Source organism: Triticum aestivum, chromosome 4B (assembly GCF_018294505.1).
Source record: "Triticum aestivum cultivar Chinese Spring chromosome 4B, IWGSC CS RefSeq v2.1, whole genome shotgun sequence".
NCBI lineage: Eukaryota > Viridiplantae > Streptophyta > Magnoliopsida > Poales > Poaceae > Triticum > Triticum aestivum.
In genome coordinates this window covers 217,788,392-217,804,572 of record NC_057804.1, presented here as the reverse complement: position 1 = coordinate 217,804,572, position 16,181 = coordinate 217,788,392, and positions in this window count along the sequence as shown.

Sequence of the window (16,181 nt, the reverse complement as noted above, 5' to 3'; positions counted from 1 at the left end):
CCGCAGAGAGTATAATATTTCACGAGTCCAATCAACTAACAATTTTTTGTAGTGTGACATCACGTCGCCACCCGGCCATTATTTCGAACCGTTTTTTAGCCTGCCGCTCCATATTTCGAGATGCGGTTTCATTGGCACGTCTTGTCAAAGCAGAGATCGTCTCCCCTTATTGCCTAGGAGGGGGCGTTTGATATTCATCATCTTTATAAAGGGGCTAAGACCCGTCTTTTCTCCTTTACGCCAACCCTTTCCTCAAGCTCTCCCACCTCGAGTTCCAGCACCCAATGTAACGCCCCAAATCCGATGCGTCGGGTGTCTTCCAGTCATTCTTCATTGTTGCCATGTCATTTGCTTGTGTGTTGCATTTTTCCATCTCATCATCTGCATTTCTTCTACATGATTTTCAAAACTAGCATCCGTTTGGGTCCTCCTGGTTCTCTCCGTTGTCCGTTCTGAGCCCAACCACACTCGCATGCGCCCGTCGCCCCTCTCAGACCTTGTTTCGTGAGCGGGAGAAAAATGTTCTCGGAATGGGCCGAGATTTGCCGAGTTGCCTTGGCATATCACCGGCAGACCGCCCGTCAAATTTCGTTCCATTTGGACGTCGTGTGATGCCCCAATGATTAACCGAGTTAACTGAAACACTCTTATCTTTGCAGCCCAGCACCTCTTCACACAGCCCACCTAGCCCATCTAACTCCCCTCCATGCTCTCCGTCGTTCGATCATGATCGTCTGGATGAAAACCGCACCTCATTTGGACTCTCCTAACTCCCTCTACATATATATTAGCCCCCCCCTCCTCAAATCACGGATGAATCCTACCCTAACCCTAGATCCACCTCCCCTCTCCGTGCCGGATACGTCCGCCGGCGTCAGACGCGTCCAGCCACCGTCCCGGAGCAACCCCGTGCTGCCACGTTGCCGTCTCCCCCCCCCCACTACTGCGGCCCACCACGCCCATCTCAGACCCGCTCGGGCCTGGATGAGCCCGCCGTCGGTCCCGCGCGCCCCATCGCCCTTCGCCGGTGCCCGCCTCCACCGCCGTCCCGCCGTCCCTCACCGCACCATCGCTGCCGCCCGCACCAAGCTCGCCGCCGCCCCGACAGATCTCCACCGTGCGCCACAGGCTCGCCCCACCTCCTCTTCTCCCCACTCCACCGGATCTCGACCGGCGCGGCCCCGCCACCGCACCGGAGGGCCGCCGCCGTCCCGCTAGGCACCTCCCCGACCTCTCCGCGCCCGGATCCGGCCAGCCCGGGGCCAGATCCGCCCCCTGCCACCCGTCCCAGCTCGCCGGAGCTTCGGTCACCGCCGCTGTCGCCGAAGCCGGCGTTGACCCGCGCCGGGGCAGCCCCGTCCCGATCCGGCCGGAGCCGTCCATCCAAATGTGACTCACGTCCCCGTCGTCCCGGTGCTCCATCGTCCCGCTTCGACCCTGTACGCCAGTGACTACCGAACCAAATGGCGCGCCCGTCCCGTACCGCGTTGTCTCGGAACCACCCCGTCCCGTTTTCAGCGAGGTGAGAAATTGCCTGTCCCTAATTTTTGCATCTCATGTGTGCATGTTTAACCTGCTCTAACTTGGTGCATGTTGCTTCGTTTTGCATGTATAATATGTCAAAATCTTCATCTCAGAGTACTGTAGATGATGGATTAGTTTACATTCATGTTCCTATTCATATTGATGCCTTAAACTTCGTTGCAAAACTGCTATATGATCTAAACTGCTGTTTGTTAACATTATTTATGCCTCTTGTGAGTGCCGCAACTTTGTCCATGTTGATGCTATGATGGTGATCTTGATATGCACATGTTCGGCTCTTCATGATCTACATGTTGGTGTGCTTCGCATTCATGGTAGGTTGCACCTTGACATGGTAATCCCTGTTGCAAAAGTGCATGTTGCTGTTAACTACTGAAAACTGCTGTAACTTGCCGATTTGTCATTTTTGTTGCATTTTGTGTGTGCATCCTCTGGGCATGATGTCTACATGTTTTAGGAGCATATTTATGCCATATTTACATGATTGCATTCAATGTATTTTTATATGCTCTGTAGTGAGTCTATCAAGCTTGTGAAGTGGGCCACTTGCTGTTAACTTTCTGTCAAAGTTGAAACTGCTATATCATGTTGACATTTTTGCTTGATACTACCAATTAATCCATGCATATTCTGGAGATGCTTAGTTGACATGTTTTGTTGTCTATGCTATGATCTATCATTACATGCCTCTTGATGCCGTATATATGTCCTGTAGCATATGTTTTCATTACCATGAACATGCTTATTAATGTTCAAGAGGCCTTGTTGTGAGCTTGTTATTGTTTTATACATGCCTATACTGGAGATGCTCCACTTACATGTTTTGAAGTATACTATAAGTAATTTGTTCACATGGCATGGTTGTTAATTTTGGATGTCATATGCCTCTGTTTAATGCTTGCAAATATGCTAACATAATGTTGCTGATTTACACTTGTGATGTTGGTTCCCACAAATCCATGACCCATATGTTTATGATGCCATGATGTTATTAGCTATTTTTTATTTGTACTTTGGTGCCATGCCCTTGGTTGCTATGTTTACTTGTTGTAGCTTGTCTCTTTCTTGCTCTCAAGTTGCCATCATATTAACTCTGCTCATGTATATGCTCCTGTGTTATGAAGTTGCTTTTTGCATTGATCATATTGGTTTAATCTTGATGCCTATGAACCTGAACCTTAATGATATTTGAAGTATGTCATCTATAAATAAAGTGAATGTCAAGTGTATGAACATATGTTTCCTGTAGTTGTTTTGATGATTGCAAAGTGCCTACTTGCTGTTTTGGGCAGATTGTTGTTATAACTTGTTTGGAGTGTATGTGTTGCACCGATGCTCCGTTTTGAGCATGCTCTGTATGAAACTTGCTTGATTTTGCATGTAGTTTCATTTTATCATGTTTCATCAATGTTTTGAGAGTGTTTTCTTGATGTTTGGATGCATTTTGCATCAATGCCATGCTTAACTTGTTTTGCTCATATCTTCTAGGCCGTAGCTCCGAACTAAATGAACTTTATTTGTAAATTGACAAGAATGTCGTGTAGATCATCTTGGTGCATCTTAACTTGATGTTTAAAAACTTGAACATAAGGCTTATTCAGTTCTGGACCAATTTTTAAATTTTCATATGAGGACTTACTGGATTTGTTATATGTTGTTTCCGGCCTCATTTATACTTGCTTTGATGTGTTGTTCTTGTTTGCATCATCTCTTGCCATGAGTAGCATCATATAGCATTGTCATGCATCATGCTTGTATGTGCATCATGTCACGTTTATGTGTTGTGTGTTTACCATGTTGTTTGCTTCTTTCCTGTTGTGCTTCTTCTCGATAGTTCCCGTTTCGTTGCGATCGTGAGGATTCGTTCGTTTACGCTTGGTTCGTCTTCACCCGTTCATCTTCTTCATGGACTCGTTCTTCTTCCTAGCGGGATTTAAGGCAAGATGATCATTACCCTGGATCTCACTACTATCATTTCTATGCTAGTTGCTTCGTTAAAGGTCTTACTTGGCACTTTATTGAAACAAAAGCTATAAAACATGATTACTACAGTAGCATAATCATGTGGACATACAAAAACAGTAGGATAAATATTGGGTTGTCTCCCAACAAGCGCTTTTCTTTAATGCCTTTTAGCTAGGAATGATGATGACAATGATGCTCACATAAAAGATAATAATTGAAACATAACGGGAGCATCATGAAGAATATGACTAGCACATTTAAGTCTAACCCACTTCCTATGCATAGGGATTTTGTGAGAAAACAACTTATGGGAACAATAATCAACAAGCATAGGAAGGTAACACAAGTATAGCTTCAAAATTTTCAACACATAGAGAGGAAACTTGACATTATTGCAATTCCTACAAGCATATATTCCTCCCTCATAATAATTTGCAGTAGCATCATGAATGAATTCAACAATATAACCAGCACCTAAAGCATTCTTTTCATGACCTACAAGCATAGAAAATTTACTACTCTCCACATAAGCAAAATTCTTCTCATCAATAGTAGTGGGAGCAAACTCAACAAAATAACTATCATATGATTGAAAGTTAAGATCAAGATGACAAGTTTCATGGTTATCATTATTCTTTAAAGCATACGTGTCATCACAATAATCATCATAGATAGGAGGCATGCTTTCATCATAGTAAATTTGCTCATCAAAGCTTGGGGGACAAAAAATATCATCTTCATCAGACATAGCTTCCCCAAGCTTGTGGCTTTGCATATAATTAGCATCATGGATATTCAAGGAATTCATACTAACAACATTGCAATCATGCTCATCATTCACATATTTCATGCCAAGCATTCTATATAATTCTTCTTCTAGCACTTTGGCACAATTTTCCTTTCCATCATACTCACGAAAGATATTAAAAAGACAAAGTGTTTGAGACAAACTTAACTCCATTTTTTGTAGTTTTATTTTATAAACTAGACTAGTGATAAAACAAGAAACAAAAAGATTCGATTGCAAGATCTAAAGATATACCTTCAAGCGCTAACCTCCCCGGCAACGGCGCCAGAAAAGAGCTTGATGTCTACTACACAACCTTCTTCTTGTAGACATTGTTGGGCCTGCAAGTGCACAGGTTTGTAGGACAGTAGCAAATTTCCCTCAAGTGGATGACCTAAGGTTTATCAATCCGTAGGAGGAGTAGGATGAAGATGGTCTCTCTCAAACAACCCTGCAATGTCACACCCTAGCTAGTCATGCATTAGAGTGTTGCATCATGTTTACTCTTTCATCAGAAACTTGAAATGGGGATGACAGAACCCCCAGTCCCCTCTGAAACCAACTAGGGTTACTAAAATAATTTTTCAATGAACCTGAAATGCCCTTCTAAAATGCCCATCATTTTTGTCTTGGTTCAGAACCTCTGCCAAAAGTGGTGCACATTTTCCTAGGCCATCCTAGGGTTTTTGAATTAAATCATAAATATTTGAATTTGGGCATTTAAAATAATATAAAATATTTAAATGCTCAAATATCTCCAAACTAAAATGTTTCATGTTGGAAATAATCCAACTATGGGCCAGGAATAGTTTGGTGATTTTTGAAGTTGCCTAGGTATTTTATTAAATTCAACAAAGTTGCACATATATATTAAATAAAAACAGAAACAGAAAAAAAAGGGGAAAACTTACCTGGCGCCACCGCAGGCCCACCAGCCAGCCCACCTGGCCGGCCCAGCCCGGCCACCGCTCCAGCGAGCTGCTTGGCTTGCCAGGCAGGCAGCCAAGGTGCTCGGCGGCGGCACCGCAGCTCGCCTCGCAGCTGCACGCCGCCCGGCCTCCCCCTCTCGCCGCCCTGATGGCCTGGACGAGCTCCACGTTGCGCCCCGACCCTCCTGGACACCTCCATTCGCCCCCAGTTCCTCTCCCTCGCGCTCCCACGTCATGGCCGACGCCACCGTCGCCGCACCTCCGCCGTAGCCGTGCTCCCCTTCGTCTGCACGCCGAGCCACCGTGTCCAGAAGCTTCGCCGTCCTCTACTCCTTCGAGCTAGCCGAGCCCCGAGCGCTCGCGTGCCTCGAAGCCGCCGCACCAACCTCGCCCGAACCGCCATCGCCGGAGATCCCCTTCGCCGTCGCCGCCGCAGCAGCTCGTCCCCGACCACGTCGTCCTTTCCATCAAGACCGCAGTGAGCTGGGCTAACTTCCCCTTCCTCTCTTTCTCTCTCTCGTGCACCACAGCGAGCGCACCAAGCTCACCCGCACGCGCCGTCGCGGACCTCGTCGTCGACGTGCTTCCGACCACACTCCGGCCACAAGATGGTGTCCATCTTACTCACCGAGTCCCACAGCACCTAGCTAGCCACTCCACGAGCCTCACCGACCCCTCTAGCGCCAAGTTCATCCTCGACCGAACCCCGGTGGCCGCCAAAGTCGTCGCCGGCGCCAACTCCGGCCACCCCGACCCCAACGGACTCCGCCAAGAGCTGCGGTTTGTCCTCAGCTCCACTCCGGTGGTCTCCGCGGCCCCTTTGGTGGCCGAAATGGCCAAAACCACTCCCGCCGCCGCGTCTGGCTCGCCGGCGGCTAAACGCCAGCGTCGCTGGCTTTGACTTTGACCACGGGTGGGCCCTGGTTGACTCCCCTGAGTCAATGACAGGTGGGGCCCAGCCCTGCTAATTATACAGGATTAGTTTTAATTAGATCTTAATTAAAATAATCACCCTGACATGCGGGACCCACTGTCAGGTTTGACCCAGACCTGTTCCGTTGACCTGCTGACGTCACACTGACGTCAGGCTGACACAGTAATTGATTTTCTGGATTTAAATTTAAATCAGGAAATTCCAGAATATTATTTAAACTTCAAAAATTCATAACTTTTATTCTGTAACTCCAAATTGGACAAATTATATATGAAAAATGATCAGAAAAATCCAATCTAGCCATCTGTACTATTTTCTTGCATGATCAAACAAGTTAAATTGATGTTTCAAGCAGAACAAGGAAAAGCACTTTAAGAGGCCATGTTGAGTTTGAAATTTGAATCTATGATTCAAATTTGTTCAAACCCTTCTGGTTTTAGTTGCATTAGCCCAACACACTCATATTGCTATGTTTCATGCATGCATCATATTGTTGCACATTGTTTGGTGATGGTTGTGTATTGGTGTCCTTTGTGACAGGTTCTGCCTCCGAGGAGTACCGTGATTACCCTAACGAAGAACCGTATCAGTGCATCGAACCATCAGGCAAGCAACCAACCATTTGATCATATCGATACAATCCCATGTTCTCGCCCCTGCTCTCTTTTACTGCATTAAGACAACGCGATTCAAACTGCTGTGTGCTACGGTAGTTGAACCCATTTCCTCTGCATGACCTGTCATTGCCACAGTAACTAGATGAAACCCACTAGCATGTGTAGGAGTTGATTGAGGCATATGTATGTGTTGTTCCTACCTTGCTATGCCTGCTATGCTTAGAGTCGTGTCAGGTCTGGTTCATCTGGGTGATGGGCTAGAGTGAAATGATTATGTCGGTAATGGGAGTGGTGTGGTGAACACGATTTGGTAAAGGTATCGATGAGAGGCCATGTAGGAGTACATGGTGGGTTGTTTCATTGAAGCCGACCTTAAGCACTGAGATCTGTATGTGTGATTTAAGAATCAGCTACTACCATGCATTGGGCCCGAAACCAATGGACCCTCTCGGCTTCTTATTCACCCTAGTTCTCCGTCCAGGAGTTGCAACTAGTTTCTGGTGTTTGTAGCCTACTGGAGGACGTGGACAGCGCTGACCGTAGGGGTGGGCTGTGATGCGGTAGGTACGTGGCCGGGTGTACCGAATACCCGTTAGGTATCTCGGGAACCCTGTTCACATCGTTCGGGGCCGTATGGGAAACCTCGGCCGGACTCCCTGCGGATGGAACCTGAATAGGCGATAAACCTGGACTGGAGGCTTAGGTGATTAGGTAGGTCGTGGCCGACACCCACGTTGGGCTTCCGCTTGAAGGTTGCCGAGTACATGTTGTGTAAGCGACGGTAAGTGGTGAGAGCGTGTATGAAGAAGTACACCCCTGCAGGGTTAACATGATCTATTCGAATAGCCGCGTCCGCGGTAAAGGACTACTTGGTTGCCTATACAGTTCATAGACAAGTAAATGGAAACTACTAAAAGCCTCAAGATAAGTGTGAGTGCCGAGGATGGCTCTTCCGTAGGAAGACGGAGGTGGATCCTCGGTAGTGTATTGAAGTGGTGAGTAGTGGACTCGTGTGCGCAAAACCATTTTAAGTTGGAGTATCGTAGGATAGTCTAGCCAAGAGTCAAAGCTGGCTTGCTGCAATAACTCCACCAACCCTTCTTGATAATATGCATGTATGTAGGATCTGATGTAAGTCTTGCTGAGTACCTTTGTACTCATGTTGCTATAATCTACATTTTTACAGAAGACGCTGCAACCCCTTCTGATGGGTTCTATGTAGACGTTGACATCAACGAGTAGGCTAAAGACCCAGGTGGTGACCCTGAGCTTGTGAAGGACCACGTAGTATAGCTAAGCTTTCCAAGCCTCTTTTATTTTACTAGTTGTCTGTACTCAGACAAGTTACTTCCGCTGCTGGTTTGTATGACTGTATGACTTGTATGTTGGGTCGTGAGACCCGTACCTTGGTGTATGTTATGTATGGCTCCCTGAGCCTTAAATAAAGTACTTGTGTCGTAGAGTCATGTTGTGATGTTTCGTTGTATTGCACATATCGAGCATATTGTGTGTATGATTGAAATGCTTGGTATGTGTGGGATCTGACTATCTAGTTGTTTATCTTTAGTAGCCTCTCTTACCGGGAAATGTCTCCTAGTGTTACCGCTGAGCCATGGTAGCTTGCTACTGCTCTGGAACACTTAGGCTGGCCGGCATGTGTCCTTCTTCGTTCATGTGTCTGTCCCTTCGGGGAAATGTCACGCTTTGAGTACCGGAGTCCTGTTAGCCCGCTACAGCCCGGTTTACCGGAGTCCTGCTAGCCCAGTGCTACAGCCCGGACCCACTTGCTGATGACCGACACGTTCGAAGCTGGGTCATGGATGCCTGTCCCTGTAAGTCTGTGCCACTTTGGGTTTACGACTAGTCATGTCAGCCCGGGCTCTTTATCATATGGATGCTAGCGACACTATCATATACGTGAGCCAAAAGGCGCAAACGTTCCCGGGCAAAGGTAAGGCGACACCCGTGGGAACACCGTGCGTGAGGCCGCAAAGTGATATGAAGTGTTACCGGCTAGATCGATGTGACATCGAGTCGGGGTCCTGACATGCAACCAAATAAAAAAAAGTCTCTTGTATCCCCAACACACCCAATACAATGGTAAATTGTATAGGCACACTAGTTCGGCGAAGAGATGGTGATACAAGTGCAAAATAGATAGTAGATATAGCATTTTGTAATCTGAAAATATAAAAACAGCAAGGTAACAAGTGGTAAAAGTGAGCGTAAACGGTATTGCAATGATAGGAAACAAGGCCTAGGGTTCATACTTTCACTAGTGCAAGTTCTCTCAACAATAATAACATAGATAGATAATATAACAAGCCCTCAACATGCAACAAAGAGTCACTTCGAAGCCACTAATAGCGGAGAACAAACATAGAGATTATGGTAGGGTACGAAATTACCTCAAAGTTATTCTTTCGGATCAATCTATAAAAGAGTTCGTACTAGAATAACACCTTAAGATACAAATCAACCAAAACCCTAATGTCACCTAGATACTCCATTGTCACCTCAAGTATCCGTGGGCATGGTTACACGATATGCATCACACAATCTCAGATTCATCCAACCAACACAAAGTACTTCAAAGAGTGCCCCAAAGTTTCTATCGGAGAGTCAAGAACGTGTGCCAACCCCTATGCATAGGTTCCCAATGTCACGAAACACGCAAGTTGATCACCAAAACATACATCAAGTGGCACATGATATCCCATTGTCACCACAGATAATCATGGCAAGACATACATCAAGTGTTCTCATAAAAGACTCAATTCGATAAGATAACTTCAAAGGGGAAACTCAATTCATCACAAGAGAGTAGAGGGAGAGAAACATCATAAGATCCAACTACAATAGAAAAGCTCGGGATACATCAAGATCGTGCCATAGAGGGAACATGAGAGAGAACACGAGAGAGAGAGAGACTAAACACATAGCTACTGGTACATACCCTCATCCCCGAGGGTGAACTACTCCCTCCTCGTCATGGATAGCGACGGGATGATGAAGATGGCCACCGGTGATGGGATCCCCCTCCGGCAGGGTGCCGGAATGGGCTCCTGAGAGGTTTTTGGTGGATACAGAGGCTTGCGGCGGCGGAACTCCCGATCTATCTTCTGTTCTGGAAGTTTTAGGGTACAAGAGAATATATGGGTGCAGGGGGTACGTCGGAGGAGCTACGGAGGCCCCACGAGGCAGGGGAGCGCGCCCAGGGGGGGTGGGTGCTCCCCCCACCCTCGTGAGCACCTCCCTTCTTTCCTGACGTGTACTCCAAGTCCATCGGGTGGCTTTCCTTCCAAAAATAACTTCTCCAGTTGATTTCGTTCCGTTTTGACTTCGTCTGATATTCCTTTTCCTCGAAACACTGAAATAGGCATAAAACAACAAATCTGGGCTGGGCCTCCGGTTAATAGGTTAGTCCAAAAATAATATAAAACTGGATAATAAAGCCCAATATTGCCTAAAACAGTAGATAAACTAGAATGGAGCAATCAAAAATTATAGATGCGTTGGAGACATATCAGAGTGTCATCTTTATTTTAACACCCCCCCCCCCGCCCCCCGCGCTAGTGCTTCTCTAAGTGTTGGTCCGAACCGAGTAGCCTGCGGGGCCACCTCGGGGAAACTTGAGGGTTGTTTTTACTCATAGCTTGACTCATCCAGTGTGCCCACAGAACGAGATATGTGCAGCTCCTATCGGGATTTGTCGGCACATTCGGGCAGTCTTGCAGGTCCTGTTTTACCATTGTCAAAATGTCTTGTAACCGGGATTCCGAGACTGATCGGGTCATCCCAGGAGAAGGAATATCCTTTGTTGGTCATGAGAGCTTATAATGGGCTAAGTTGGGACACCCCTGCAGTGTATAAACTTTCGAAAGCCGTGCCCGTGGTTATGTGGCAGATGCGAATTTGTTAATGTCCGGTTGTAGAGAACTTGACACCAGATTCGAATTAAAATGCATCAACCGTGTGTGTAGCCGTGATGGTCTCTTCTCGGCGCAGTCCGGTAGGTGAACACGGTTTGGTTTATGTATGAACGTAAGTAGTTTCAGGATCACTTCTTGATCACTTCTAGCTTCTCGACCGTTGCGTTGCTTCTCTTCTCACTCTTATTTGCGTACGTTAGCCACCATATATGCTTAGACGCTGCTGCAACCTCACCACTTATCCTTTCCATACCTATTAAGCTTTGCTAGTCTTGATACCCATGGTAATGGGATTACTCAGTCCTCGTGGCTCACAAATTACTACAACAACAGTTGCAGGTACAGGTAATGAGATGATCATGACCCGAGAGCGATGTTACTTGTTTTGGAGTTTTTTCTGCTTCTTCTTCGATCAAGGGATAAGTTCCAGTTCGGCAGCTTGGGCTAGCAGGGTGGATGTCGTATGAGTTTTTGTTTGTGTTTCATCCATAGTCGGATGATGCTCCTATGTATTATGTTGTTGTATTCGTGTGGCATTGTATGCCTCTTGTATGTATCCCCAACTATTATGCAATGGTACGATGTAATGATATCCACCTTGCAAAAGCGTCTCCAATATGCGCTTCTATCCTTGGTGGGACCTTCGAGTTCCTTTAGGATAGGGTCGCATATTGGCGTGACAAGTTGGTATCGGAGCCTCGACCGACCATAGGAGCCCCGTTGATTGTTTGTAGTTTGGTTGTTGTTGAGTCTAAAATAAAACTGTTTTCGGAGTCTAGTTAAAGTAGGAATTCTTTTTACTCCTTAGCCCCTTCGTCGCTCTGGTGAGGAATCTTGACGCAGGTGTTTTGACTTACGCCTCTTCCCTTCAAATTTTTCTTTAGGATCATGCGGTTAGTTTTTTGTTCGTTGGTTCTCAGCTCTTTTGATCCGGTGCATTTTCTCGTCAAGTCGATTTGACCTCCTTGTTTTCGCAAGATTAATCCTCAGTTGTTTTATTTTCCCACCCGCCCACCCTTTTTCTTCTCGGAGCCGGAGTCCCTAATCGAGTATCCATCCTACTCGGCGAAGTCTTTGCATTCTTTCCTTAACTATTTCAACCGGTGTTTTCTCTTCAAGTTATTCGTCGATTCCCCCTTCCAAGTTGCCTTTGTTTTTCCTGCCCTCCCACCCCTTTTTCTTCCTAGAGCTTGAGTCTCCTTCGAGCATCAATTTCACTCGTGCGGAGCCTGTTCAGTCTTCCCTCAGTTATTTCAACCGGTGGATTCTCATCTCACTTGACATTCTTTATCTCTTTTTCTTTCCGGTGGATTCAATTCAAGTTTTTCGGGCTGATCATATTCTTTTCCTTGGATCAATTGTTTCCCCTGTTCGTTCGTCTCTAGCCATTGTATCCTTCCGGAGTGCTCAAGACATCTCACGAGATTCGTCTATGTTCCAATTAATTCGAGGTTATCACCTCATTCAAATATTTCAATTGTTCCGCTGCATCTTCTATCTCTTCAACAATCCTTTTTCAACGGTGTTTTCTTTTTAGTGGGCCCTAACCCACATGTCTTTTCCCAGGATCTAACCTGACTCTTCTAATTATTCCGGAGCCATTCCAAATTCTTTTCAAGTGTGATGTAAGATTGGATTCTATCCGTCACATGCCTTCTCCAAGATTGCTTTCAAATTCTTTTCATTGCTAGCTCAACCTTTACTCTTTTCATTCTCCTGGAGTATCTCAGTAATTTTGGTGGTGTTCCTCATCGTCTTTCTCAACATTTGAAGTCCGAGGAAGAGTTTTCCTATAAATCTTGTCTGCTCTCTTGGAGATTCATGGTGCGAGGTTGTCGCTATCCTCTTATTGTTTCCAATCGTGCGATTCTATCCTTGCCCATCTCGAGTATGTCAGGAGTTGTTTTCCCGCTTCTTTTCACCGGATGCCATCATTCCGGAAGAAGCCTTCGTCCTCACATTCCAGCTGTCATTCTCCAATCACCCCGATGCATCTGACAAGGACTCTTTAATCAGCTCGTGATCTCTTTGTTATTTCGCATCTAAATCCCCTCAAGCATAGTTGTTCTTCCCGGTGATTCATCCCCTTTCATCACTCATTTTCGAATTCTTACGTTGGTTCGTTCAAGATTCTTTTTCCTTGATTATCATTCAATTCATTCGTTCTTTCAAATCCTACCAGTGTTTCATGAAGACTTTCTCAAGTTTTGTGCTATATCCCCCGTAATCGTTTTCCAATAAGAATAAGTAGTATGCAAAAATCCATTGCTTGTCGTCAACTTAATTTGATGAAGGAAAAGCATACAATAAATCTTATTATTATTTCCTCCAAGTGATTAATCCCTTCCTTCGGAGTTTGTTCATGACGAATAATTTCGCAGTTTGAAGTGTTTTCATCTTTTCTTTTCCGGAGTTCAAAATTCCTCGGCCATTTTGTTGGAACCTTCATCTAAATCACCGCAAGCTTTAATCTTATTCTTTCATCCTTCATTCTATCTCATCATCCTTTTGTCACCGGAGATCTTCAAGGTGGTTCTTCCTGATTTATTTCATTCTTCAAGAGTTCATCAAGATTCTTGTTGGAGGAGTTCAAGTATCTTTTCTTCTCGTGTCTCGAAGTGAAAATGATTCTTCATTTTCTTCTGAAGTGCAGTTTTGCATTTCGTCGTTCTTCTCAGCTATTTAGACATTTGGTTGTGGTATAATTTCACCTCAAGTTTTGAGATGTTTTTTTGATAAGTCCACAACAAGCTTATCTTTTGTTGTGGATTTTCTCAACAACTCCGTTCAATACTTCCTTCTAAGGATGCTATCTAATTCATTCATAGTGGAAGTTGTTGTTCTCTCATCCGTTCTTTTGATTCCATTCTTTCACATCGTCCGGAGGCATTGTGTTTTTCTTCTCGTCAAGTGTCATCCATCTTGTGAAGTTCATGTTCTATTCCTTCCATTTTCAGCCGGAGTGCTACCCAAATTCTTATGTTCTTATTCCTTTCCTATCTTATTCAAACCTGAGTGGTTTCAGAGCCTATCTTGGTTCCATGAGCTTTTGATTCTTGTCATACTCGTTATTCCTCTTTTCTATCCGAGTTTCTCGACTTTGTTATTCTTCTTTCTTGTGGTCTTATTTCACCCCTTCCTCTTTCTCTTCCATCTCGTTCCTAAGATGTCAGGACGAGATCTCTTGTTAGTGGAGGAGATTTGTAACACCCCGAATCTGATGCCCCAGTTGTTTCCAGTCATTCGCCATTGTTGCCATGTCATTTGCTTGCGTGTTGCATTTTGCCATGTCATCATCTGTATTTCTTTTGCATGATTTTCAAAACATGCATCCGTTCGGGTCCTCCATGTTCTCTCTGTTATCCATTCTGAGCCCAACCACACTTGCACACGCCCGTCGCCCCTCTCACACCTTGTTTCGTGAGTGGGAGAAAAATGTTCTCGGAATGGGCCGAGATTTACCGAGTGGCCTTGGCATATCACCGGTAGACTACCCGTCAAATTTGTTCCATTTGGAGGTCGTTTGATGCCCCAACGGTTAACCGAGTTCACCGAAACCCCCTTCTCTTTGCAGCCCAGCACCTCTTCACACAGCCCACCTAGCCCATCTAACTCCCCTCCATGCTCTCCACCGTTCGATCATGATCATGTGGACGAAAACCGCACCTCAATTGGACTCTCCTAGCTCCCTCTACCTATATATTAGCATCCCCCTCCTCAAATCATGGATGAATCCTACCCTAACCCTAGATCCACCTCCCCTCTCCATGCCGGACACGTCCGCCAGCCGCGGACGCGTCAAGCCGTCGTCCCGGACCAACCCCGTGCTGCCGCGTCGCCGTCTTCGGGCCCCCATCACCGCGGCCCGCCAGGCCCATCTCGGACCCGCTCGGGCCCGGACGAGCCCGCTGCCAATCCCGCATGCCGCGCCGCCCTTCGCCGCGCCCGCCTCTACTGCCGTTCGCCGCCACCACGCCGCCACACGTCGCCGCCTTGCGGGACCACAGCCCCGCCGTCCCTCACTGCACCACCGCCGCCTCCCGCACCAAGCTCGCCGCCGCCCCAACGGATCTCCACCGCGCGCCGCCCGCTCGCCCCGCCTCCTCTTCCCACCGCCCCACCGGATCTCCCCCGGCACGGTCCCGCCACCGCACCGGAGGGCCGCCGCCATCCCACTAGGCGCCTCCCCGACCTCCCCGCGCCCGGATCTGGCCAGCCCGGGACTAGATCTTCCCCCTGCCACCCGTCCCCGCTCGACAGAGCTCCGGTCACCGCCGTTGTCGCCAGAGCCGGCGTTGACCCCCGCCGAGACAGCCCCGTCCCGATCCGGGCGGAGCCCTCCATCCAAATGCGACCCACGTCCCCGTCGCCCCGGTGCCCCGTCGTCCCGGTGCCCCGTCGTCCCCCCTTCGTCCCTATACGCCAGTGACCACCGAACCAGACGGCGCGCCCGTCCCATACCTCGTCGTCTCGGAACCACCCCTTCCTGTTTTCTGCGAGGTGAGAAATTCCCCAAGTCCCGGATTTTTGCATCTCATGTGTGCATGTTTAACCTGCTCTAACTTGGTGCAAGTTGCTTAGTTTTGCGTGTATGATATGTCAAAATGTTCATCTCAGAGTGCTCTAGATGATGGAGTAGTTTGAATTCATATTCCTGTTCATATTGATGCCTTAAAGTTCGTTGCAGAACTGCTATATGATATAAACTGCTGTTTGTTAACATCATTTATGCCTCTTGTGAGTGCCACAACTTTGTCCCTGTTGATGCTATGATGATGATCTTGATATGCACATGTTCTCGTCTTCATGTTCTACACGCTGGTGTGCTTTTCATTCATGGTAGGCTGCATCTTGACATGGTAATCCCTGTTGCAAAAGTGCATAGTGCTATTAACTACTGAAAACTGTTGTAACTTGCTGATTTGTCATTTTTGTTACATTTTGTGTGCATCCTATGGGCATGACGTCTACATGTTTTAGGAGCATATTTATTCCATCTTTACAGGGATGCAATCCAAGTATTTTTATATGCCCTGTAGTGAGTGCATCAAGCTTGTGAGGTGGGACACTTCCTGTTAACTTTCTGTCAATGCTGAAACTGCTATATCATGTTGCCATGTTTGCTTGATACTACCAATTAAGCCATGTGGAGATTCTTAGTTGACATGTTTTGTTTCCTATGATATGCTATATCATGCCATGCCTCTTTATGCCCTATATATGTCTTGTAACATATGTTTTTATATCCATGAACATGCTTATATAATGTTCCAGATTTCTGTTAACTTCATGACGCCTTGTTGTGATCTTGTTATTGTTTGATACATGCCTGTTCTGGAGATGCTCCAATTACATGTTTTGAAGTATGCTATAAGTAATTTGTTCACATGCCATGGTTGTTAAATTTGGATGTCATATGCCTCTGTTTAATGCTTGCAAACATGCTATCATAATGTTGCTATTTTACACTTG